Raw genomic sequence first — 26322 nt, 5'->3', positions numbered from 1 at the left:
GGAACGGGTCTATGAGTGCGAAGCGACAGCAGCGACACGGTTCTGGGACTTAGCAGAACTACAGCGGGAACGAAGGAAGCCCATTAGCGCTGATATAATAGCGCCACCTTGATTTGTATGCAACCCGCAACATTAGAGTCGTACTCGCTCCGTTTATGTTCTCTACTATCCATATATTCGATCCATATCATTAAGATAAAATTAGTCAAATAATGGCTTGTAAACTCGCGAGCAAGAAATAATCCTGTACGTGCTCCAACCGTTCATGGAATGGAGGAAACCTTAGTACGTCGCACAATAAAAAGGTACCCACTGCCATGCAACTAATTGCAAACATAAATATAGATGAAAATCAGATTTTGCTTTACTTAACTCATTAACTGGAATGAAACGGCGGAATAACACGAATTGGAACGTTTGTTCCACTTAAAATATTTGCTATTCTTTTCTCATATTTTAATAAAATAAAACAAAAGAAATCTTGATCCTTAATAGGTTTCAGTGTAAACGAGCTCTACCGAAATCATACAATTAGCTAATTTTGACAGCTTGTAATTTTGAAGCACATTGTGATATTATGCATGAGATATTGTAATTACCGAACAATTTTTCTTTACTTAGCGTTAATGCTGTCTAGAACGGGGTCCCCTGTGCTCAAGGATTTGATAAATTTATTCTCATTTAACTTTAGGACCAGATGCCCTTCCTGTTGCCTCAATCAGTGTATGTTGGCTGAGGCAGGGTAGATGCGTGTGCAGCCTGCCAGTGAATCGTGTAATGTCTATTCTGTGTGTGATCGTATCTTTAATGTTCGTGTACCGTATTCTTTGAGACGTTAATTGGGGGACCAGCCCAGCATTTTCCTACGTAGGAAACCACCTGAAAACCACATCCAGGCTGGCTGTTGTACAGCCACTACCGTTAATTCGCTGCACAGAGGGCCAGAATCATGGACACTTGACCGAAATTGCAAAATCTGCACCAATATGGCCAAAAATGGGTATAATCTGATTTCTGACACTTGAGATAAAGGTTTTTATATCAGAACTGAAAAATTTAAAAAGGCTGATCGAATAAGGAGAAAAGAATCCGAAAAAAACATTTTTGTATTTTTCTTGTGTACAGTCTAGATTTTGGCTCTGACACCATAATCGAGAACAGTGTTCGTAGTCAGTTAACATCATTTTGCTGTACACTGTACAGGATGACAGTAACACAGTTCAATACATTTGCTAAACTGTGCTGAACCGTGTATTTGCATGCTGCATAGTACACAGCAAAATGCTGTTAATACTCTAAGAACATTGTATTCGATAATGTAGTGAAATCCGAAACGTAGATTGTACAAAAAAAAAGGAATATACCGTCCAATAGCGGTATATTAAGAGGACTAATCGGGAAGCCCTCCACTGTGAACATCTTATGAAGGTTTGCCCAGATGTGTTGGACACTGTCTCCAGTACTCCCGCCGATCGCGGCACGGCACCCTTTTCAGTTCGGAGCGCACAATGAGCACGTGAAGATGATTAGAAAACAGTGTCCCCCTCCAAGTATGAGGGCCTGGTGAGAGATTTCACCTGATGTGCAGCCCACATAACGTAACTGTTATGCGTTTCGTTATTCATGACAATTGTCGCCCGAACTCTGCAGGGGCAATGAACAGTTCCTAGAGCTTTTCCGATGGCGAGTGTTTGATCGTCCACAATACAACCCTTAATTGTCTCGTCCTAGTTTCATCCCTGCTCAAATGAACCGCTGGCTACGGAAACAATTTGGCTCTGAATATCTGAAGACAGGCACTGAGAATTGGCGAAACGCCCTGGCGGCTGCCTTCTGTGACGATGATATTGGAAAGTTGGTACAATGCCACCACAAAATGTCTAAGTTGGAGCAGTAAATATGCAGGAAAGTAGCTGTAGAGTGCAGATAACTATTGCAAATGAAACGGTTTTGATTTTCACAGTGGTGTCCATTTCGCGACCGGCCGGTACTTGCTTTTCGAATAGCCCTCGTATTTCAAAAAATAATGTATGAGTGTGGCTCACGACCATCGAAAAATCAGCAAAAAAAAGTATGAAGTCAACTAAAAATGTTTTCAATGAATTTTCATAATCTGATGGTAAACTTTACAACAAAATTGTCTCTGTTATTGTCTTTATTACAGAAAATATATATCAGTAACAAAAATTGAAGGTTTCGTAAGTTTTCAACTTCTACCTTTTGTGCCTCTTGTCCTTCGTCTTCATTTGCTTCACCGTCTTCTTCCTCACCGAGGAGCCCCTCTTCGTCCTCAGAATCTGATTCCGAGGAGACGGTTTCCTCAAAGGCGAAATACTTACCAGTAAAATATAATGTAACAAAATTAAATTTATTAAGGAAATGCTCAAGGATATGAAATTATATAATCACACACATCAAAAAGAAGTTTTGCATCAACTCGGTCCCGAGAGTTCCGGAACCTGTACAGAAAATTGTAATAGAGATCAACATAAACATCATTTCCGCCCTTTTTATTGCTCACGAGAACCACAGATTGCATGTTGTGCCACCATACTTCGAGGCTTTCAGAGGTGGTGGTCTAGATTGCTGTAAACACTGGTACCTCTAGTACCCAGTAGCACGTCCTCTTGTATTGATATATACCTGTATTCGTCGTGGCATACTATCCACAAGTTCATCAAGGCAGTGTTAGTCCAGATTGTCCCACTCCTCAACGGCGATTCGGCGTAGATTAAAAAAAAAATTATCAAATGTGTGTGAAATCTTATAGGACTTAACTGCTAAGGTCATCAGTCCCTAAGCTTACATACCACTTAACTTTAATTATCCTAAGGACAAACACACACACCCATGCCCGAGGGATGACTCTAACCTTTGCCGGGACCAGCCGCACAGTCGATCATCGCAGCGCCTTAGACCGCTCGACTCGGCGTAGATCCCTCAGAGTGGTTGGTGGGTCACGTCGTCCATAAACAGCCCTTTTCAATCAGTCCCAGGTATGTTCGATCGGGTTCATGCTGGCCCCCTCTTGTCGAGCGATATAGTTGCCCTGAAGGAACTCGTTCACAAGACGTGCACGATGGGGGCGTGAATTGTCGTCGATAAAGACGAATGCCGAGCCAATATGATGCCGATATGGTTGCACTATCGGTCTGAGGGTAGCATTCACATATCCTACAGCCGTTACGGCACCTTCCATAACTACCAACGGCGTACGTCGGCCTCACATAATGCCACCCCAAAACAGCAGGGAACCTCCACCTTGCTGCACTCGCTGGACAGTGCGTATAAAGCGTTCCACCTTACCGGGTTGCCTCCAAACACATCTCCGACAGTTGTCTGGTTGAAGGCATATGCGACACTCATCAGCGAAGAGAACATGATACCAGTCCTGAGTGACCCATTCGGCATGTTGTTGGGCCCATCTCCGCTGCATGGTGCCGTGGTTGCAAAGCTGAACCTCGCCGTCGACATTGGGAGTAAATCTACTCATCATGCAGCCTATTGTGCATGGTTTGAGTCTAAACACGACGTACTGTGGCTGCACGAATAGCATTACTCAACATGGTGGCGTTGCTGTCAAGGTACGTGGCATAATCAGTAGGTACCGGTCATCCAATCCAGTAGTAGCCCTAGGGCGGCCTGAGTGAGGCATATCATTCACAATGCCTGCCTCTCTGTATCTCCTCCATCTCCGAACAATATCGCTTTGGTTCACTCCAGGATGCCTGGACACTTCCCTTGTTGCCGGCCAGAGTGGCCGAGCGGTTCTAGGCGCTTCAGTCTGGAACCGCACGACCGCTACGATCGCAGGTTCGAATCCTGCCTCGGGCATGGATGTGTCTGATGTCCTTAGGTTAGTTAGGTTTAAGTAGTTCTAAGTTATAGGGCACTGATGACCTCAGAAGTTAAGTCCTATAGTACTCAGAGCCACTCCCTTGTTGAGAGTCCTTCCTGGCACAAAGTAACAATGCGGACGCGATCGAACCGCGTTATTCACCGTCAAGGCATGATTGAATTACAGACTGAGCGAGAATAGGCACTTCCCATGCATGGTTGTTTACATCTTTGGGCGGGTTTAGTGAATCTCTGAACAGTCAAAGGGACTGTGTCTGTGATACAACATCAACAGTCAACGTTTATCTTCAGGAGTTCTGGGAACCGGGGTGATAGAAAACTTTTTTTATGTGTGTATTTTATGAAGGATATTTGTTATATTTTAATATATTTAAAATATGTCTGTATATGTAGTAATAATATTTTTGTTTTTCAACAGCTTATTAGCAGTGTTATTGACATAACAATTATATATATAGTGTTTTGTTTGTATTTTAGTAAAGTTCTAAATTATATTTGCTCTTTTTAATAGCAGCGTTCTGCAACTGCCGCTTAAAAACTGGTTCAAAGCTGCAGTTGTGGCTAGTAGCTGGATTTTACGGCTTATTCGCGAAAGTAGTAGTCCATGCTTAAGGACGGAACGGAAAAGAGGGAAAGATGGCTGAATGTCATGCAATATAAAACTTACATCTTTTGTCGCTCGCGTTTAACGAAACTTCGTAACTCCGAACTTTTTCTTTATTTACGGCCACATTTTCGGGATTCTGACCCAATCTGTGCCTCGTGGGTTTGGTCCAGATCCAGTTCACAAATCTACGTTGCAAGCTATACTGTTATTTTACTCAAAATATTAGCTAATACTTCAGTTTAATCGTCATATCTCCTCAGACGTGTCTACAGATATACGCTACTGAAATCATCGTTGTAGAAATCGGGAATTTTTCGATACTGCCGAAAATCACACACCATGTACACGCAGAATGAAGTTCTTGCATTTTCAAACGTCAACTTGCTCTGTTTCGAGCTACAGCATGACTTTTTACGGAGCATTGCCATGACTAGTGTGTTGACCGTCTATCATATCGGGCTGTTGGCATCCGTGCTACTTCAGAGCAATCTGATTCGTACATGAAAAGCTCTCGATGCCACGGTCCGGCTCATTGTGGCAGACACGGACAATATTTCGGCAGCAGACCGAGCTGTCGTCATCAGGCGCGTTGATGGACTGGCGCCAGGAAGCGGAGCGGTGTTCTGGAAGGCCTCTGGCACGATTCCATCTGCCCGCTTGACCATTACAGCCCAGTCTTCTGTTCAAATAATTTGAATATCCGTCACATTGTTCCCGCCACATATGGCAGAATACGTGCAGAGAGCAGCCGATCTTTCTTAATACTTACTTGGGAACACAGAATAAAAAAAATAACTACGCCTTTTTGACAATCTAAAATCTATTCATGACGAAACATCCGCAAATATTAGACATTTCTACCTGCTGTTAATAAATAAAAGATGATCCCATATTCAGCAGGACAAGAGCCTTACGGTTTCAACCGTGCTAAAAACAAAAAGTTTACCCTACACAAAATATCTTGAGTTGACTGTCTTTAAGTTACCGGACGGTTAGGGGTGAAATGCGAACAGCAGCAGGTGTTGCCGACTTCGAGACCATCTATAACCAGATCACGATAGCTATCTGACTCACAGCTAGTTGTTTAAAATAAAGCTACTATAGCAACTACTAATCTGAGAACGAGAATGGTCACATCTCCTCTCTTGTTCGCTCCTGTCATATCACTATCTGGACGACAATTATGGCTGCTGACGAAGGTGATGTGATTAGTTTTCGTCATGTATTTTGTTTTTTCTTCTAAATTTTTGTAATAAGCAAAATAATGTAACTAATATCACGGAAGCGTTAGGGCTATTAACATCGTAGAGGGCGAACTCAGTAATGTAGGGTAGCAGGATACAAAGGAAGGAATTGAGCGCTGAATTGCCCATCTGTTGTTGACGCGGCCGTATTTAGCGTGTAGGCAGCTGCGAACCGATAGCATCGTATCAGTACTTGTCTAGCTTTGAATCGCCCTGTTGTTTACTACACAAAAACTCTGGATGCCAAGGTTATTGTTCGGTCATGGCCTTAATTGGTTGTTCAATGAAAATCTTTACCCGTAGTCGAGTTTATTGCACTAATTGTTCAAAGTTACACTAAACTGTTAATATCACACTGGTATTGTTCTCTTTTATTGCAGATCTGCGTTCACACTGAAATGAATGGCTGAATCGTTGAACTTTCGCATCTCAAATGCTAAAAAATGTGCAGCTTCTGAGATCAGTGTTCTGGGCACTATCAAAATTTCACTACACCCAACTTGGCACACGTTTTCACTTAGCTTCGCACTATTACTGTAATTAGCCTTGCACATGAGCATATTATCTTCCACTCGGATAACCCACTTCTCAATAAGTTCCTGCAGCAAACAGTATTTTGTCAACCACACGTTTCCTTAGATGGCTCTGAGCACTATGGGACTTAACATCTGTGGTCATCAGTCCCCTAGAACTTAGAACTAATTAAACCTAACCAACCTAAGGACATCGAACCTGCGACCGTAGCAGTCGCGCGGTTCCGGACTGAGCGCCTTAACCGCGAGACCACCGCGGCCGGCACACACACGTTTCCTCCTCTACCGCAGAACTGTGCATATGTCCTGAGTACCGTCTCCTGTGCGTGCACCAACTGTTTCACGTTCACCTCAACCGTTCCATCCGAGACAACCACTCATTCCAACTGAGCCACAGCCTCTCTCTCTCTCTCTCTCTCTCTCTCTCTCTCTCTCTCTCCCAACGCATTTTATTCCCCCTCTCCCTCTGTTGTTCTCTCCTTCATTCCTCCATCACCCTCTTTCTCCCTCTCTCTCTCTCCTTCCATACTCGACAACATAATGTACAACAGCATGTAAAACCCGCTCTGTACTACCAGAATTAATCTACCGGCAATTAAGAAGAGTGAACTCAGCAAAGGGAATAGGTGAGTAGGTAAAGTACTCTTGCACCTGTCACTAGCCCTGTATTGCTACCACGAATTATTTACGAAATATCGGGGTATTCGTGTTACAGATACTACACTACACGTTTCGCTATACACGCTTCTGCAATCATAGCGTCTCTGCTTTGCATGAAGGTTTCATTATCGATTACTGTTCTGAGACAGTAATAATACATCTGATCCGCTACTGGTGGATTACGTGTTCCACAAAGCTAGCTCCGTTGATGAATCCTCGCCATACCTAGTCCCTTTTCCAGGAGAAATGTGTTTTTTGCTGAAGGCTGCGAAACACACGCTTTGAAAGTGTATAATGCAGATCAAGCGTTATCATTCCGAACATAAATTCGCATCTGGAAATGTTTGTTACATAAGGAGGGAAGTGAAGCAAAAATAGTTAACTTCTGATCTACTCCCTTCACTGTGTGGTATCAGATGCCACCATCCAAACTTAGATCTTTGAAGAGCAATGTAAGAAGAGGTGAACCACTTGCTGACAATGCACAAACTCGCTATTTGGAAATGTTGCGAAAATGGGTATCTATGATTATTGGTGCTGAAAGAGGCTTCCTCCGCTAGCTTTAACTTCCCATATCCCTCATGGTGGTCCCTCAATCGGTTGAGGACGGGAGTTTCGTAATTTAAAACCCATCTTGTTAAATGGTATACCTGAATGGGAAGGAGAGATGTCACAGGAGACGGCCACAAACTGAAGAACTTCTCCTAGTCTGAGAATCTGTACACGATTTTCATCAATTGCGAGATTTTAATTTGCAGTGACAAAGCTATCTCTGTAGTTATATATTGGCAGAACCAAAATTTAAATAAGTTTTATTTTTATTACGTCATTGATCTATTATACAATTATTGTTGATAAGTTATTAATATGCATGCCTTGATGTATTATGAGTAATAAATAGCGTTTCCTCTGCCGTCTTCTATGTACTAATCCATTTATAACCAAGTATCTAATGTAGAACCAATGACCCATGTGGCAACAATAACCACTAAAATTTTCGTAGACCACCAGAGTGAGAAAAGACACCGAGATGATTTCGACCATTCATTAGGCATCCATAAATCCATCGTCCGTCATCTGTAGCAACGTTCGATCCTTGACACCTGCCCAGTCTCTTGATCCAGAAACTGTCGCATTTCCTAGTACTCTCACATTGATTTCAGTGTAATCAGATTCTACACAGCAGATGTTCTTAGGTCCTTACGCGGCTTGGTGACCAATAGAAGCCCATCCCAGTGTTTGATGTGGTGCATACTACCTGCAGTGATATGTTATCCGAGACGACACTGGACGAAACCCATCTTCTCCCTAGGAAAATGTATTGAGAATCAATGGAAACCACTTAGGGCGACTATTTTGGATCCCCAGGTGAAATCTGGTGAACTCTGGCAGTGACAGAATATCGCCAGTTTTTTGTCAGCAAATACCAGTGGCTTCACCATTGATGAAAAACAGATTTCATTCAATAAATCTCACACACTTCCCGAGCGCTGGTGTCTATACCCGAGTCGGCGAAACGTGTCACTTGACAGCTCGCTTGTAGTTGGCTTTACTGCGATTGCGAGGTTGCAATAGTCGCCACCGCACACGCACACAACTCCGAAGTACGTTTTTTAAATGTAATCTACAATCAATATTTATACGTAAGTACAACAAAATACGTTTTTTAGCAATGGAGAGAACGACGACAGAGACTAAGCGTTTGATAGTATATGAAACTCGGAAATAAAAACACCCGAAGTTAATAACAATATCTATGAAAAGTCGTTCCAAATTGCTACTGTAATACCTGCATGTAAAACGTCGCATAATAATGTAAACCTAAGCATACCAAAGAACACGCTATCCATAAAAAGGAATAAAGTAAAGCATGCATAGCCTACTCGATTGCATAGAGAAAGAATTATTCTGTATACATTTAGGCTCACCAATTTACGATGTCAATGGCGCAGTTTTATCCAGTTCTCCTTCTCTATCATCGAAATCAGTGCCAAAACCGTTGCCTTCTTCTTCATCAGTAATTCTTCGTCTTCATTTATAATGCCGTCTTAGTCTGTGCTTCTCTTATTACTTTAGCAACACGGTCTACGTTCTTCCTCCATGAGATACGGTCTACAGTAGCAAGACCTTTACGTAGCACTCTTTCCACTCCTGTTATAGTAAAAGTCTGCTCGTTACTTCTAATGTACACCTTGACTTCACTCCAAACCAATTCAGTTGTATTAAAATGGCAGTGATTAGGCGGTAGCCTAATTACCAAGTGACCCTGTTCGCTTGCAATTTCATCTGCAACTTATTTAGGCATCGCAGGCTTATTTTGTTTTACGAGCGAGTATAACAGCAGCTTTGTCATGCTCATGTCCGCAGTAATGTCTCTCGCCTGCAACCACTGCACCGCAGTTTCTATACGGTCACTAGTGGTGGGAGTTTTATCTAAAATCATGGAATGGTACGGTGCATTGTCCATCAGAAACACTGTCGTAACACTAAAATGGAGCAACAAACTTTTAAACCACTGGTCCTTATCCTGGTTATAGCACCCGTTTTTCTCGATCGAAAAACTAAAAGTCCTTCAGGCACAAAGCCGTTTGAAGATCTTGCATGGGCCACAGTTAATCGGCATCCTGTTCCTGTCGGATGATGAACGTTGCTATTCGGAGTTTCATGTGTCCAGCAATTCTCGACTGATTCTCCAGCGTTGACCCAGGTTTCGTCTAACCATATGACTGAGTGTATTAAGAAAATGGCACGAGCTGCAACGACATGAGCTTTTTCGAGTAACAGTTTTCGTCCCGTCTTTCCGTCTTTTAAAACGGAAGCCCAAGCATTTTAATACCACCTTAAGTGACTTCCTGTCCCCCTCCCCCGAGAAATGTTCACTTTCTTCTAAGGAAATTAGCAGTTTCGCTATTGTGGAGTATTCTTTCCTTCTATAGCACCCTTACATGTGCCGACAAGTTGCATCGGATTGGAAATAATTTAAATCTGTAACAGAACGAGGCTGCTTTTTCTTCTTTCCAGGAGTACTTAAAAACACATTGTTTCCGACAGGGCCGGCCGCGGTGGTCTAGCGGTTCTAGGCGCTCAGTCCGGAGCCGCGCGACTGCTACGGTCGCAGGTTCGAATCCTGCCTCGGGCATGGATGTGTGTGATGTTGTTAGTTAGGTTTAAGTAGTTCTAAGTTCTAGGCGACTTATGACCTCAGCAGTTGAGTCCCATAGCGCTCAGAGCCATTTTTTTCCGACAGGGGCTTTCTTCCACACTGTTTACTTCAGTGTCTTGCAAGTCTTGAAATATCACCCCTTTCCTTATAACTGATCTTTGACTGAGTCTTAGAGTTTTCGAGGTACGCTATAAACCATTATCGGCTGGAATCTACGCATGTCCGTGAACGAATTCTTTTTCTTGCTCGTAAAACTCACGCGTCGTACGTTGCAATTCCAAAGCCTGTTTGTTTAATGGCACCCCTTGGCGAAACGGATTGCCGCTTGGTGAGCGACATCGTTTAGATGACATTGTTCAATAAACAAAAACTGTAGTCGCGGCGGTAACACAACGCAAAAACAAGCGTTGGCGCACAAACATACAATGCTTACACGGAAGCCGGCAACGTGATGGCGTCGACGCCGGAACCGGCATTTATTCTCTTCTGTTATTGGTTCAGAAAACGCGGCGCCTCACGTTCCTCACTTGTTTGCCAGTTACATTGCCAACTTTACGGAGCTTGGGGAGTGATCTAGAAGTAACGTGTTTCAGCGGCCCGGTTATAGTAGGAGAAAACTGCAGACTTTAAAAGTGCAGCATACAAGAGAAGAGCTATTTTCCGCCTGGTTTCGGTAATTCTTGATCTACACAATCCTCCCTGTATAGTCGTCAGAGCAGAATGCCTACATTTTCGTCCGTTGATGACAGAGTGATGCCGAATGGCAGACAGCCACCTCTTCCTACACCACTTCTTCCACGTCAAAAACAATATCATTCCTACCTGACCCTGGTGATAGGTGAATTACCCAGCTGTGTCATGAACGCGAAAATCTACGTTTTTCCCTAGAAGAAAGACCTCAGTCGCCACTTTGGTAAAAGGTTTGTAATATTCACATGTAATTCAGGCATCTTTATGCAATAATTAACATGTAATTAATCTCTCACTGAAGTGTTCTGACATGTCCTAGACAATAATTTTATATCATTGTTTATTAAAATAAATACAGTTTATATACATTAAAGTACCAACAACATTTATTTCAAACAGCCTGTTCTCAGGTCTACAAATTTTATGCATCTGACACCAAACTGTCATTGAAAAGCGTCTTTTAGGACAAGAGCGTACTTAAAAACTGTCGCCCAGCAAGTTTCTAACAACTGTCCTCCACATAATCATCACCAAGCGCGAGAGGAGCAGAAGGAGGCACTTATGTGTGTTTCGTTTGTCCATTGTAAGCTTATATGGGGGTAAAAATTGTAGAGGAAGGCAGAGATAGGGATACATCCAGTAAATAATCGAGGACGTACACTGATGAACCAAAACATTGTGACCGGCTGCTTAATAGCTTGTTTGTCCGTCTTTAGAACGAAATATATCGCTGATTCAGCGTGTCAGAGATCTGTAAATTTGTTAGCAGGTTTTTGGAGGTATGAGACATTAGACGTGTACTCATAAGTCACGTAATTCGTGTAAATAACGGGCTGCTGATTTGCGTACGTGGTGATAGCGCCCGATAGTGACCCAGATGAGTTCCATAGGATTTACACCAGACGAATCTGGTCGCCAAGACATCAAGGTGAGCTGACTATAATGCCCCTCAAGCCACTGTAGCACGGTTCTAATTACGACACACTGTCTGTTATACAGCTCAAAGATGACACCTCCGTCGGGAGAGACATCAAGCATGCACGGATGCTGGTGGTTCCCAGCTGTCAGCGTGTTTTCGATTATTACCACAGTTAGTAATCTGCCATAGATTAATACTGCTCCCACCAGTCTGCGCCTGTGGCGCGCTGCACATTTTGAGCCGCCGTTCACTTCGATGACGGCATTTGTGAATACGACTATCGACCTAATGCAGCAAAAATGTGCTTCAGTGGAAGGGTCGACACTTTTCCCTTGATCGACTGCCGGACCCCGATGGTCCCACGCCCATTGCAATCTTAACTGACGATGTCGTTGGATTTAACATGTGAACGCACAAAGGTGGTCTGTTGCGGATCCCCGTGTTCAACAACATCTGATGAGCGGTGTGCTCCGAAACACTTGTGCGTGCACCAGTATTGCGCTCTTTAGGCAGCGAGCAGATAAGCCTCCGAACCCTGGACGTCCAACCATACTGCGTATAGTGGCAGTATCACTGTCGTGCCTTTTCCCGTAGATCCTCACGACAGTAGCACGTGAACATTCGATTAGCTTCGCCGTTTTCGAGATACTCGTTCGCAGGCTCTGTGTAACAATAATCTACCCTTTCTCAATGTCTTGATACAATAATTTACCAATAGCCATATGTATTGTAGACGGAAGGAACCACATAGCTGGATCCGTTAATCAAATTGCTGTGCAACAGCTCTTGGTTGCTCCTTCCGTGTATAGCGATTTTACGACTATGACGTGTGGGGCCTGAAGATGGCATCAATGTAATGCCGAAACATTGCATATAATGAGTTCATAAAATCAATTTTTACGATACATACGGCTGTTGGTAAATTATTATATCAAGAAATACATGTCAACCGTTGTCCCACAGTCCATAATTGATCAACAAAGGCTTTGTCAATGTCGTTTATCTCCTTGGATTTTTCCCATATCTTCGTTACGGTTGTCCCCCGTCCGCTTCTGCTCTACTTAGATACCTTTTCTACCGTCAAATGCCGGTAACACCACCAGGCGGCATCCAACATCGTGATGGGTAGTATTCATAATGTTTTGGCTTATCAGTTTAAGTTGCAAGTGACGTGAAAAGTTTGGCACGATAGAGGAACTCATGGTGGACCGCATCAACCCAATCAACCCAGTCAGACGACTGATGACTCAAAAAATACTTTATACTACTCACAATTTAATAACGAGAGCCGGCAATGGTACTTTCAACCAGCAAACCAAAGAAAAGTCTAATGCAGTGATAGTCGTGTCAGTTTCTGCAGTGAGCAAACTACATATTCGTACCTGCATTCCTACACAAAATACTTCCACAGGCTCACACTGGAAGCAAGATCGAAAGTTCAACGGTTAGCAGGAAAAATTATCTCTTGCTGATGAGCCACAACATTTTGAACCTTTTTCCACCGCGGGATGTAGCCTAGTCCCGCCAGGCGGCACTGCAAGCACGCAACGTAGTAGGGGAAGCATAGTAGCAGAGTAGAGAAGAATCGAGACTCAGACAAGGCAAGTGAGTGGAGGACTGTAAAAGCACGAGAAAGAGACAAGGTTCTGGCAGTCCACGGCTCATCACCGAACGTCCAAGCCGTAGCCTTGCCAGTTCTGTAAGGCAGAAAACGTAGCGAGCGATCTGTGGCAGTCTTTGGACGAGTACAGTGCTGGTGCAGGCGCAACTTTTTCGCGGCTCACAGCTCAGCGCACATTGTTGTACGTGGGGCTGCGCAGCGTACGAACCCATGTTCACCTAAAGACATTGTCAGTTACGATTATGGTGTGCACAGGGTCATCAAGACTGGAAAGTGAATCAATTTCCTGGTTGCTTGCTACACTAGATTAGAGCTGTAAAAGTATCGAAGGAAACCGTAGATCGTCATAAGTAAGCCTGGATTACGGTAGTAGTTTTCCTAGTAACTTTGGTCAGGCAACGTCGTACCCACTTTTCCTCTAAGTTAGGTGTGTTGCGTACCTATCGGTCGCTACCACATAATGAGCGCTGTCTTTACATTTGCAATCAGTGTCTTTCCAGATTACCCTAAAAACCTGAAGCGGTAAACTTCTACAAATTGGGTGAGGATATATAAGGGACCGTACAACATACGGGACGATTTTGTGTTACATAGTTATCCCCCTATCTTGTACTTAAAAATAAATATTATTTATTTGTAAATATTTAATTTAGGTTTTATTCGAAAACTGTACATTTGTAACATGAAGATTTTCAGCAAAAATAAAGGAAACACTACAGATTTATCACATAGAGCTATAAAACACAATTCTCTCTACAAAAAAGGTAAAACAAAAAAACCCAAAACAAAAATGTATCAATCGCTTCAATACTTCGTCGAACATACATAAAACATGTTTCTGTTATACATAAACATCTTTCGTATTTGCAAGTAATAACAGGATGAAGAACATTCCACTGAACACAAAATAACAACAAGAAATTTGTATATTTTTATGTTTCTGCATGTAAACTGTAGTTGCATCAGAAGTAATGGCTTTGATCACATAAAAGCACATAAGTTACGCAATAAACTAATTTTATTACGTATACTCTGCAGTTTATATTCTGTAATTATATAAAAACACAGTGGAGTAACAATAAATGGTGTGTGGTTCTAATAATGTACAAAACAAACAACTAAACAAACAAAAAGAAAAGATTTCTCTTACACATTCATATATGTTTCTTCCCTACCAGTTTTACCAATACTAGCAGTAATCCTATCATTTACTATATGGCCATGATGACAGTGTGGTGGCGCAGCTGGTGATGACTATGAACTTCGCCGGCCACGGTGGCCGAGCGGTTCTGTAGTGCACCAAAACTTCTGCACCACAGTTTTTCAGTGCTCAGCTCTGCACTAGGTCGATGCCCCTGTCCAGATATTCTGCCATATAGGCTATCAGCTGCTACAAATATGCACCAAACAATGGTATAGATTTCGTCAGGGCAGTATTGTGGTATGGGAAATATTGACTTTGGCTTCGAATGGAACAATGATATTAATCAAAGGCATCATGACAGATGTGGACTACGTCAATATTATTGTGGGCCAACTGCGTCGTTTCATGCTAACAAACCCTTAACGCTCGAATGCACCATTAATAATGTGCAGCTTGGCACAGTCATGTTGATTAAATATCTGGACATAACATTGCAATGCGACATGATATAAAAAAGGCAAGTAAGGATTGTAGAAGGGAAGGCGAATGGATGACTTCAGTTTATTGTGGGAATTTTAGGTAAGTGTGGTTGATCTGTAAAGGAGACCACACACAGGGCACCAGTGTAACCTATTCTCTATTCCCGAGTCCTGCTCAAGTGTTTGTGATCCACACCAGATCGGATTGGAGGAAGACACCAAAATAATTCAGAGGTGGGATGTTGACTTGCTACTGGTAGACTCAAACATCACACAAGTATTACGGAGATGCCTCAGAAATTCAAAAAGGAATACCTGGAGGGAAGGTTATGTTCTTTTCGTGGAACACTACTGAGAAACTTTAAAGAACCAGCATTTGAAGCAGACTGCAGAACGATTCTACTGCTGTCAACATACATGCAGCGGATTTAATTCCATCAAAAAATACCCCTTAGTGGAAATGAGTTGCAATACAGCTAGCTATAGGGAGGTGAGAGTGCTATGCATTTCAAAGAAAAACACAGCCAACTGCATTGCGAAGCAGAGCCAGTTGGGCACAGTATAGCAACTGCCAATGGTGCAATATGCTAGAGGAAGGACAGAAGCTGTCGTGGCGGCCCCTTAACGGCTAGAGGGCCCGCACAACAGAGAAGCAAGGTTGGCGGCCGACCTCCCTTCAAAAACCCGGCAGTGGATGTAAACATCAACAGACTTTCTGCAATAAACACTAAATTACTTCGTGAAAAGCCATGTGACAGAGATCCACCAATAAGAACTAATGTGACTACATGTAGCACTCCGCCAAATCGGTGTTATTGGCGCGCCAGCAGAGACAGGCAGTGTATACCTACAGCTAGGACAGCTCCGACCAATACCTACGCTGTCTCCAGCCCTCAGTAGAGAGTTGTATCTTCTTGCGTATAACGCCACGTTGTAATCGTGTAGCGTAGTATTTTGGTTATTCTTTCTTTTCATTGACCAGTACTCTTATCTGGCTTTTTCCACCACAAGAATTGTTGGGTTTCTTGTTGTTCTTGCATTTGGAAATTAGTATACACCAAGAAGGCGTTTTAGTTAAATAAAGTGTGTTCAAACTTGATAGTTAGTTCTTTTCTACCGACCGCAGGAGACTACGGAAGCCTTTCCTCACTTGCACTAAGGAAGTGGTTAGAGTATGTGTCTTAACCCCCAACGCACATAATTTGAAGCATATAAGTACTCGGGCATTTGTGTACTGGATGATTCTCATCGGGGAGTGTCACACGCTACACCACGATCCTGTGACACCCAAAGTGACATTCCAGAATACAGTATGAGGTACGCTGTTCGACTACAAGACGCGACAGCCTGCCGTAAATCACAAAGGAGCTGCTCACTCACTAGAGGAACTTCATAGTTAAAAAAAATGGTTCAAATGGCTCTGAGCACTATGGGACTTAACATCTGAGGTCATCAGTGCCCCAGAACGTAGAATTATTTAAACCTAACTAACCTAAGGATATCACACACATCCATGCCCAAGGCAGGAATCCGAACCTGCGACTGTAGCAGTCGCGCGGTTCTGGACTGAAGCGCCTAGAACCGCTCGGCCACCGTGGCCGGCGAAGTTCATAGTCATCACCAGCTGCGCCACCACACTGTCATCATGGCCATTGTCAGAGATATCACTAACAGTGGCATTCAAAGTGACGCCATGCTCTACCCTGCTGTTTGCACTGTCAGCAATGCCAGACATACACTCCTGGAAATTGAAATAAAAACACCGTGAATTCATTGTCCCAGGAAGGGGAAACTTTACTGACACATTCCTGGGGTCAGATACATCACATGATCACACTGACAGAACCACAGGCACATAGACACAGGCAACAGAGCATGCACAATGTCGGCACTAGTACAGTGTACATCCACCTTTCGCAGCAATGCAGGCTGCTATTCTCCCATGGAGACGATCGTAGAGATGCTGGATGTAGTCCTGTGGAACGGCTTGCCATGCCATTTCCACCTGGCGCCTCAGTTGGACCAGCGTTCGTGCTGGACGTGCAGACCGCGTGAGACGACGCTTCATCCAGTCCCAGACATGCTCAATGGGGGACAGATCCGGAGATCTTGCTTGCCAGGGTAGTTGACTTACACCTTCTAGAGCACGTTGGGTGGCACGGGATACATGCGGACGTGCATTGTCCTGTTGGAACAGCAAGTTCCCTTGCCGGTCTAGGAATGGTAGAACGATGGGTTCGATGACGGTTTGGATGTACCGTGCACTATTCAGTGTCTCCTCGACGATCACCAGAGGTGTACGGCCAGTGTAGGAGATCGCTCCCCACACCATGAAGCCGGGTGTTGGCCCTGTGTGGCTCGGTCGTATGCAGTCCTGATTGTGGCGCTCACCTGCACGGCGCCAAACACGCATACGACCATCATTGGCACCAAGGCAGAAGCGACTCTCATCGCTGAAGACGACACGTCTCCATTCGTCCCTCCATTCACGCCTGTCGCGACACCACTGGAGGCGGGCTGCACGATTTTGGGGCCTGAGCGGAAAGCGGCCTAACGGTGTGCGGGACCGTAGCCCAGCTTCATGGAGACGGTTGCGAATGGTCCTCGCCGATACCCCAGGAGCAACAGTGTCCCTAATTTGCTGGGAAGTGTCGGTGCGGTCCCCTACGGCACTGCGTAGGATCCTACGGTCTTGGCGTGCATCCGTGCGTCGCTGCGGTCCGGTCCCAGGTCGACGGGCACGTGCACCTTCCGCCGACCACTGGCGACAACATCGATGTACTGTGGAGACCTCACGCCCCACGTGTTGAGCAATTCGGTGGTACGTCCACCCGGCCTCCCGCATGCCCACTATACGCACTCGCTCAAAGTCCGTAACTGCACATACGATTCACGTCCACGCTGTCGCGGCATGCTACCAGTGTTAAAGACTGCGATGGAGCTCTGTATGCCACGGCAAACTGGCTGACACTGACGGCGGCGGTGCACAAATGCTGCGCAGCTAGCGCCATTCGACGGCCAACACCGCGGTTCCTGGTGTGTCCGCTGTGCCGTGCGTGTGATCATTGCTTGTACAGCCCTCTCGCAGTGTCCGGAGCAAGTGTGGTGGGTCTGACACACCGGTGTCAATGTGTTCTTTTTTCCATTTCCAGGAGTGTATATTGTTTCACTTGAGAAGCAACTGGGCACCTCCACCAAGCTGTTCCTGATGTATTACATTTCAGGGCCAAAATAAAGAAATTAATTGAACAAATCTACTGTCATCCTGACGGCTCAATACACTCTCCACAGATAACAATCCGAGGATTACTTATCAGTACATTTCACATAAGGATCATGAATACAAGAGAAATTAGGGTCCATCTAAATGCATATAGACATTCGTTTGTAAGTGGAACAGGAAAGAAAATGACTGGCAATATTACGGGGTACCCTCCACCACCCACGCACTGTGCGATGGCTGGCGGAGCATTAAATAAATTTAGATACAGGTGTCCTCCCTGATAGCAATGGCATTTTTCAACAAGATAACTGTACATGTCACAAGAGCCATATCATTGTATGGTGGTTAGAGGAGCATGGTAGTGAACTGATGTTGGCGTCTTAGTCATTCACCTGATCAGAACCTGATGCAACACATCTGGGGCACTAGCAAACTCATGTTCTTCAACCACAAACAACAGGCACAAGCACAACATGTGTGCAGACGTGGGGATCCACATACAATCGTATACCTACGAAGGGCTAGTCGACGGACTAAGACGGTATTAAACAGGAGGCCATAATGTTTTGGCTAATGAGAATACTCATGCATACACGAGGGGGAACTCAAAAGAAACCGGACTCCGAGGGCGCTGTCACTCGTAGACGTAGTGCAGGTTTCTCACGCTAGATGTTGTTAGTACAGACCTTCATGAAGCAGCTGTGCAGACGGCGTCAGCGTAGAGCTGAACGTGCAAGTGTGGTATTTTGTTTCTCTGACTGTTGGCGTTTACCTCTGCGAAGTTGTTATGGCAACTTTAAAAGAACAAAGAGCGTGTGTGAAATTTTGTTTCCTGCTTAAAAAAAAAACTGCAACGGAGACACACCAAATGCTTCAGGAAGCTTTTCAGGAGGACGCTATGAGCCGCACACAGGTTTTCGAGTGGTTTGGGCGCTTTAAATGTGGTGAGATGTGGGTTGAAGACCCAGCTCGTTCTGGACGCCCTTCAACATCGCGACATGAGAAGGATATTGGAAAGGTCCGCAAAAAGATCAACGAGGTTCGTCGCCAAACGATCGACCAAATTTCAGCAGAGACAGGAATCAGTTGGAGCTCGTGCCAGCGGATTTTAAGTGAGGATTTGCACATGACACGTTTTGCTGCTATATTTGTTCCGCGCCTTCTCACACAGGAGCAAAAAACCATCCGCATGAATGTGTGTAAGGATTTGAAAACAGAGACTGCACGTGATCCAAACTTCTTGAACAAAGTCATTATAGGGGATGAGAGTTGGTGGTTCGGGTATGACCCAAAAACCAAGCAAGCGTCAAGCAAGTGGAGGACTTCCAACTGTCCCAAACAAAAAAAAGCAAGGCAAGTGAGGTCAAATGTGAAGAAGATGATCATTGTCCTTTTTGATGTTCTTGGAATTGTACATCGGGAATTCGTACCCCCTGGCCAGACTGTTAACCAGCACTTTTACTTGGATGTTTTAAGGCGTCTGCGAGAGGATGTGAGGAGGAAATGCCCGGAATTTGGGTGATCAGGTGACTGGTTTCTGCATCACGACAGCGCTCCAGCACACACGGCCTTACGGGTGACTCACTATTTGGCATCTCAGGGGTGGTCTGTCGTTCCCCACGCTCCGTATTCGCCTGACCTAGCCCCGTGCGACTTTTTCCTATTTCCAGTAATGAAAACAACTCTAAAAGAGGAGCGTTTTGACGATGTGGAGGCGGTAAAAACAGCTTCGCAAAGGGCACTGGACAATATCAAACTTGAAGAGTTCCAAACATGCTTCCAACAGTGGGAAAAGAGACTTCACAAGTGCATCGCATGTAATGGAGAGTATTTTGAAGGTGTCTGAAGTAATTTTGTAGAAAGGTTCATCAATAAATTTTTTATGACAACAATCCGGTTTCTTTTGGGTCCCCCCTCGTATCCTACTTTTAGGAGGCATTAATTTCTTCATGTTGAATGGGATGGAATGCGTCCAGTGATGTATAAATATCAGTATGTAGGTAACACTACTTTCCAAACAGATGCCTTTATTGCCACATCAGCTACAGTCTAAACGATTTCAAAATACAGCGTTACTTACATAATCAAATGCATGCTATCATGCTTAATGCTGCCAAATTAAAATAGTAGTCTTTTTCACTGGCCAGCATCAGTTCGTCACTAATTACATGTATGTTCTAATTTACTGTATACAGTATACAGCAGAAACTGTAGATTTTATTATTCACATCGCAGGACAGACGAAGTGCCTGTATCGGTGACATATGAGGCGTCCAGAAGCAAATTGCGGAAAATCCACTTTTTCTTGGAAATGAATTGTTACCAGCATTTTGTTCCCTATGCTGCCGTCTATCGATTACACAATTAAAACACGAGTGAAACAGCTTATGTCTGCCCTAAAACGTACCTGCAGAACAGGCTACAGTTGCAACAGTCGGTGATTCGTGGAAACAGAAGCAAAAGTCGACGAATCTATTTTTTTTTACCTTATAACTAATAAAAGACAGACAGAATGCTTCAGGGATTATCATAAATACAGTCCTTATAAGAACATAAATCAACGATGAAAAAAATTTCGAAGATCTGCCACACGAAGGGAAAAAGAAGCATTTTACGTCTCCCGACAAAACTGTTCTGGTGCACTCACTGCACTTGTAAACGACTCATAAAGAGATTTCTTTTGTGATGGCTTCCAATCCCTATTCTTTTTTTCGATCTGTATTCTCCTACCGATGTATGACGGCTTCTGTCATGCACTCCTATCACATCGCCTGTGTAGATTTTTCTGATTTCCTCCTATTTTTGTTCTAATTTTAATTATATTTACCTCTGTTCTCTTTACTCTCTTAAATCTTTTCTTGAAAATCGCTCTCACGTCCGCTGTTTCGTTGCCGCTGAAATAGTCATGTTAGAGGAGGTACGCTATATGAGAGAATCGGTACCCCCACCCTCCACTTTCCACTCCAGTTTCTGACCGACGGAGATGGCGCAGTGGTTAGCACACTGGACTCGCATTCGGGAGGACGACGGTTCAATCCCGTCTCCGGCCATCCTGATTTAGGTTTTCCGTGATTTCCCTAAATCGCTTCAGGCAAATGCCGGGATGGTTCCTTTGAAAGGGCACGGCCGATTTCCTTCCCAATCCTTCCCTAACCCGAGCTTGCGCTCCGTCTCTAAGGACCTCGTTGTCAACGGGACGTTAAACACTTACCATCACCACCACTCCAGTTTCTGGGTATTTCAAAAAGATTGTCTTCCGCATAAATGATGACAGAAACTTACACATAGTATTAGAAGGTTTTTACATTCTTCATAACAATCCGAACTTACAATGTATTTCTTTTGCAAGGGCACTCTTTGAAAATTACGCTTAGGATCAAAGTTTTCAATTGTCTTTCATAAATTGCCTATGTAGAGCTTATGGCAACTGGCCGTGTAGCACTTGTATGCAGTATTGTTGAGAGCATAAATGTCGCCACAGAATGCGTCACACAGACACATGGCAAATAGCTAACTCTCGACTGACACGATAAACAGACTTCTGTAAACTAAGTACAAAACTATCGACTGTGCTCTACGTTTTGTATACGATGGCGAACTCTGAATTTCCCCGTAGGTCAAGAACCAGTCTCTTGTAAGGCTTCCCAACAGTCGAAGTTTCAGGCACCGCACAGTTAGAACTGAACTGCACCTATTGAAACAGAGAACGATAAAACGCCTTTTGTTGATATTCAGGCACCATCTGGAACCGACACTTAGGGGTGAGAAGGCAATTGATCTAGCTGTGCCACGACATACCTACCTGCAGCAACACAGAACTTGCGCCAATGTAAACTTTTAGTTTTAGAGCGCAAGTCAAAATTAACCCCAAGTTTTCCTCGTTCTTCGTGTACAAACCGTATTAATCTTTTTAAAACACCGTTTATTACATAAATTTTCGGTCGTTCTGTGCTCGTTCGTCTTGTTATTACGCTTTCCGGTGATGGTCTCACAACATTTTCAATGAAACCTATATTTGTAAACGGTTTCTGTTTTGAACCATAATTACGGCATCTATAAAACACACATTTTCAATGTTTATGACAGTATTTCTACATAATGTCCTTGTTGTGCCTTGCGCAACCCATAAATAACATAATTGTGGCAGCCATTCAATAGAACCGTCACGAATAACTATCTGATCATAGATGATTTTTTTCTTTTATCCTTTTTTTTTTTTTTTTTTGGAAAGCCATCACTATTTACTTTGAGAGTGATATTTTTAACACTTACTCTTTTGTAAGCTGTTCTAATTTGTAAACAGAGCTGCAAATGACTGCCTTTATTTTTCATAGTAACAATTTCGTTCGCATGTAACAAAATGTTAACTACCGTGGCCTATTTTTGTTTCAATGTTTACTTCATGCTTCTGCTGCTTTACGAAATAGTCTATGTGCATATTAAAATAGTGAATCGTATGCTGCTCTCCTGGAGCCTATTGCATATGACGTTTTAAATTTAACATTCTTTCTGCGCCGGTGAGTCCGTCACCTGTAATAACTCGTTAGGCAGCCTACAAATTCTCGACCAGTACTCCCTCGCCATCCTTTGGTAATGACTATCCAGGAGTCTGTTTGTGAACTCGGCAGAATTGAACGTTCAGTGAACTTCATTTGGACAGCAAAAATGTCGCGATATCAGGCAATGAATTTGCGGACAACCTGGCCAAACAGGCTACCGGTAAACCAACTCTGGCCTGCCGGAGACCGATTTGCGATCGGTCTTCCGCCGTAAAGTTTTCGTGATCTGGGACACTAAATGGCGCACCCTCAGTATACCAGATAAACTACCTATTATCAAGCAGACAGGGAATATGTAGCGGTCATCCGTACGAGCCACTCGCAGGGCCTCCGTTGTTCTTTGCCGGTACCGCATAGGCCATACTTGGCTAACACATGGTCACCTCCCCCGTCGCGAGGACCCACGTCTGTGTCACTGCGCTTCCCACACGACTGTCCACATCTTGCTGGACTGCCCAGTTTTAGCCGCTCTGCGACGGACTTTTAACCTTACCGCCATACTACCAACGGTGTTGAGAGATAGTGCCTCAGCGGTTGATACAGTTATACGTTTTATTCTTGAGGAAGGTTTTTACCACACAATCTAAGGGTGGGTGTCTGGCCTTCTCTGATAGACCTCCATTTTGTCATCCTCACCCTTTCTTTGCTGTTTGTTCGCCTTAATAATCGTCATTTCCCTATCCGTGTTCCTCTATCCTCGACTACCCAGCTTGATATTTTAGTGTGTAGCAGGATGACTGGCTCATCCTTTTTATTTCTGCTATCAGCCAGCCCAGGCCATCTGCTATATTATTCTAATACCTTCCACTACTTTTTCCTTTAAGTGTATGTTTTCCCCTTTCTGTTAGCTTCTGTACCTTTTTGGACTGTTTTTAACTCGAGACCTGTTTGAATGAAGAAAGAGGGACTGATGACCCCGCAGTCCGTTCCCTTTACTCACCAAACCAACCAACCATATTGCTGCCTCTGTACCACAAATATTATCAGTCTACTGACTGGTTTGATGCGGCCCGCCACGAATTCCTTTCCTGTGCTAACCTCTTCATCTCTGAGTAGCACTTGCAACCGACGTCCTCAATTATTTGCTTGACGTATTCCAATCTCTGTCTTCCTCTACAGTTTTTGCCCTCTACAGTTCCCTCTAGTACCATGGAAGTGATTCCCTCATGTCTTAGCAGATGTCCTATCATCCTGTCCCTTCTCCTTATTAGAGTTTTCCACATATTTCTTTCCTTTCCGATTCTGCGTAGGACCTCCTCATTCCTTGTCAGTCCACCTAATTTTCAACAATCGTCTATAGCACCACATCTCAAATGCTTCGATTCTCTTCTGTTCCGGTTTTCCCACAGTCCATGTTTCACTACCAAACAATGCTGTACTCCAGACGTACATCCTCAGAAATTCCTTCCTCAAATTAAGGCCAGTATTTTATATTAGTAGACCTCTCTTTGCCATAGCATGTCTGCTTTTGATGTCTTCCTTGCTCCGTCCGTCATTGGTTATTTTACTGCCTAGGAAGCAGAATTCCTTAACTTCATTGACTTCGTGACCATCAATCCTTATGTTAAGTTTCTCGCTGTTCTCATTACTGCTACTTCTCATTACCTTCGTCTTTCTCCGATTTACTCTCAAACCATACTGTGTACTCATTAGACTGTTCATTCCGTTCAGCAGATCATTTAATTCTTCTTCACTTTCACTCAAGCTAGAAATGTCATCAGCGAATCGTATCATTGATATCCTTTCACCTTGTATTTTAATTCCACTCCTGAACCTTTCGTTTATTCCCATCATTGCTTCCTCGATGTACAGATTGAAGAGTAGGGGCGAAAGGCTACAGCCTTGTCTTACACCCTTCTTAATACGAGCACTTCGTTCTTGATGGTCCACTCTTATTATTCCCTCTTGGTTGTTGTAAATATTGTATATGAGCCGTCTCTCCCTATAGCTTACCCCTACTTTTCTCAGAATCTTGAACAGCTTGCACCAATTTATATAGTCGAACGCTTTTTCCAGGTCGACAAATCCTATGAACGTGTCTTGATTTTTCTTTAGCCTTGCTTCCATTAGTAGCCGTAACGTCAGAATTGCCTCTCTCGTGCCTTTACTTTTCCTAAAGCCAAACTGATCGTCACCTAGCGCATTATCAATTTTCTTTTCCATTCTTCTGTATATTATTCTTGTAAGCAGCTTCGATGCATGAGCTGTTGAGCTGATTGTGCGATAATTCTCGCACTTGTCAGCTCTTGTCGTCTTCGGAATTGTGTGGATGATGCTTTTCCGAAAGTCAGATGGTATGTCGCCAGACTCATATATTCCACACACCAACGTGAATAGTCGTTTTGTTGCCACTTCCCCTAATGATTTTAGAAATTCTGATGGAATTTTTTCTATCCCTTCTGCCTTATTTGACCGTAAGTCCTCCAAAGCTCTTTCAAATTCCGATTCTAATACTGGATCCCCTATCTCTTCTAAATCGACTCCTGTTTCTTCTTCTATCACATCAGGCAAATCTTCACCCTCATAGAGCCTTTCACTGTATTCTTTCCACCTATTTGCTCTCTCCTCTGCATTTAACAGTGGAATTCCCGTTCCACTCTTAATGTTACCACCGTTGCTTTTACTGTCACCAAAGGTTGTTTTGACTTTCCTGTATGCTGAGTCCGTCCTTCCGACAATCATATCTTTTTCGATGTCTTCACATTTTTCCTGCAGCCATTTCCTCTTAGCTTCCTTGCACTTCCTATTTATTTCATTCCTCAGCGACTTGTATTTCTGTATTCCTGATTGTCCCGGAACATGTTTGTACTTCCTCCTTTCATCAATCAACTGAAGTATTTCTTCTGTTACCCGCGGTTTCTTCGCAGCTACCTTCTTTGTACCTATGTTTTCATTCCCAACTTCTGCGATGGCCCTTTTTAGAGATGTCCATTCCTCTTCAACTGTACTGCCTGCTGCGCTATTCCTTATTGCTGTATCTATAGCTTTAGAGAACTTCAAACGTACCTCGTCATTCCTTAGAACTTCCGTATCCCACTTCTTTACGTATTGATTCTTCCTGACTAATGTCTTGAACTTCAGCCTACTCTTCATCACTACTATATTGTGATCTGAGTCTATATCTGCTCCTGGGTACGCCTTACAATCCAGTATCTGATTTCGGAATCTCTGTCTGACCATGATGTAATCTAATTGAAATCTTCCCGTATCTCCCGGCCTTTTCCAAGTATACCTCCTCCTCTTGTGATTTTTGAAGAGGGTATTCGCTATTACTAGCTGAAACTTGTTACAGAACGCAATTAGTCTTTCTCCTCTTTCATTCCTTGTCCCAAGCCCATATTCTCCTGTAACCTTTTCTTCTACTCCTTCCCCTACAACTGCATTCCAGTCGCCCATAACTATTAGATTTTCGCCCCCCTTTACAAACTGCATTACCCTGTCAATATCCTCATACACTTTCTCTATCTGTTCATCTTCAGCTTGCGACGTCGGCATGTATACCTGAACTATCGTTGTCGGTGTTGGTCTGCTGTCGATTCTGATTAGAACAACCCGGTCACTGAACTGTTCACAGTAACACACCCTCTGCCCTACCTTCCTATTCATAATGAATCCTACACCT

General features: G+C 43.7%; 1 protein-coding gene across 1 annotated transcript in view; it reads left to right on the top strand.

The window, feature by feature from the left end:
• LOC126267877 (Down syndrome cell adhesion molecule-like protein Dscam2) overlaps positions 1-26322 on the top strand; it is a 1296028-nt gene that overhangs the window by 472554 nt on the left and 797152 nt on the right. The window lies entirely within an intron of this gene.

This window comes from Schistocerca gregaria, chromosome 4, assembly GCF_023897955.1.
Source record: "Schistocerca gregaria isolate iqSchGreg1 chromosome 4, iqSchGreg1.2, whole genome shotgun sequence".
Lineage (NCBI taxonomy): Eukaryota > Metazoa > Arthropoda > Insecta > Orthoptera > Acrididae > Schistocerca > Schistocerca gregaria.
Note: the sequence above shows the minus strand (reverse complement) of the source record. Positions and strands in the feature narration are given on the sequence as shown.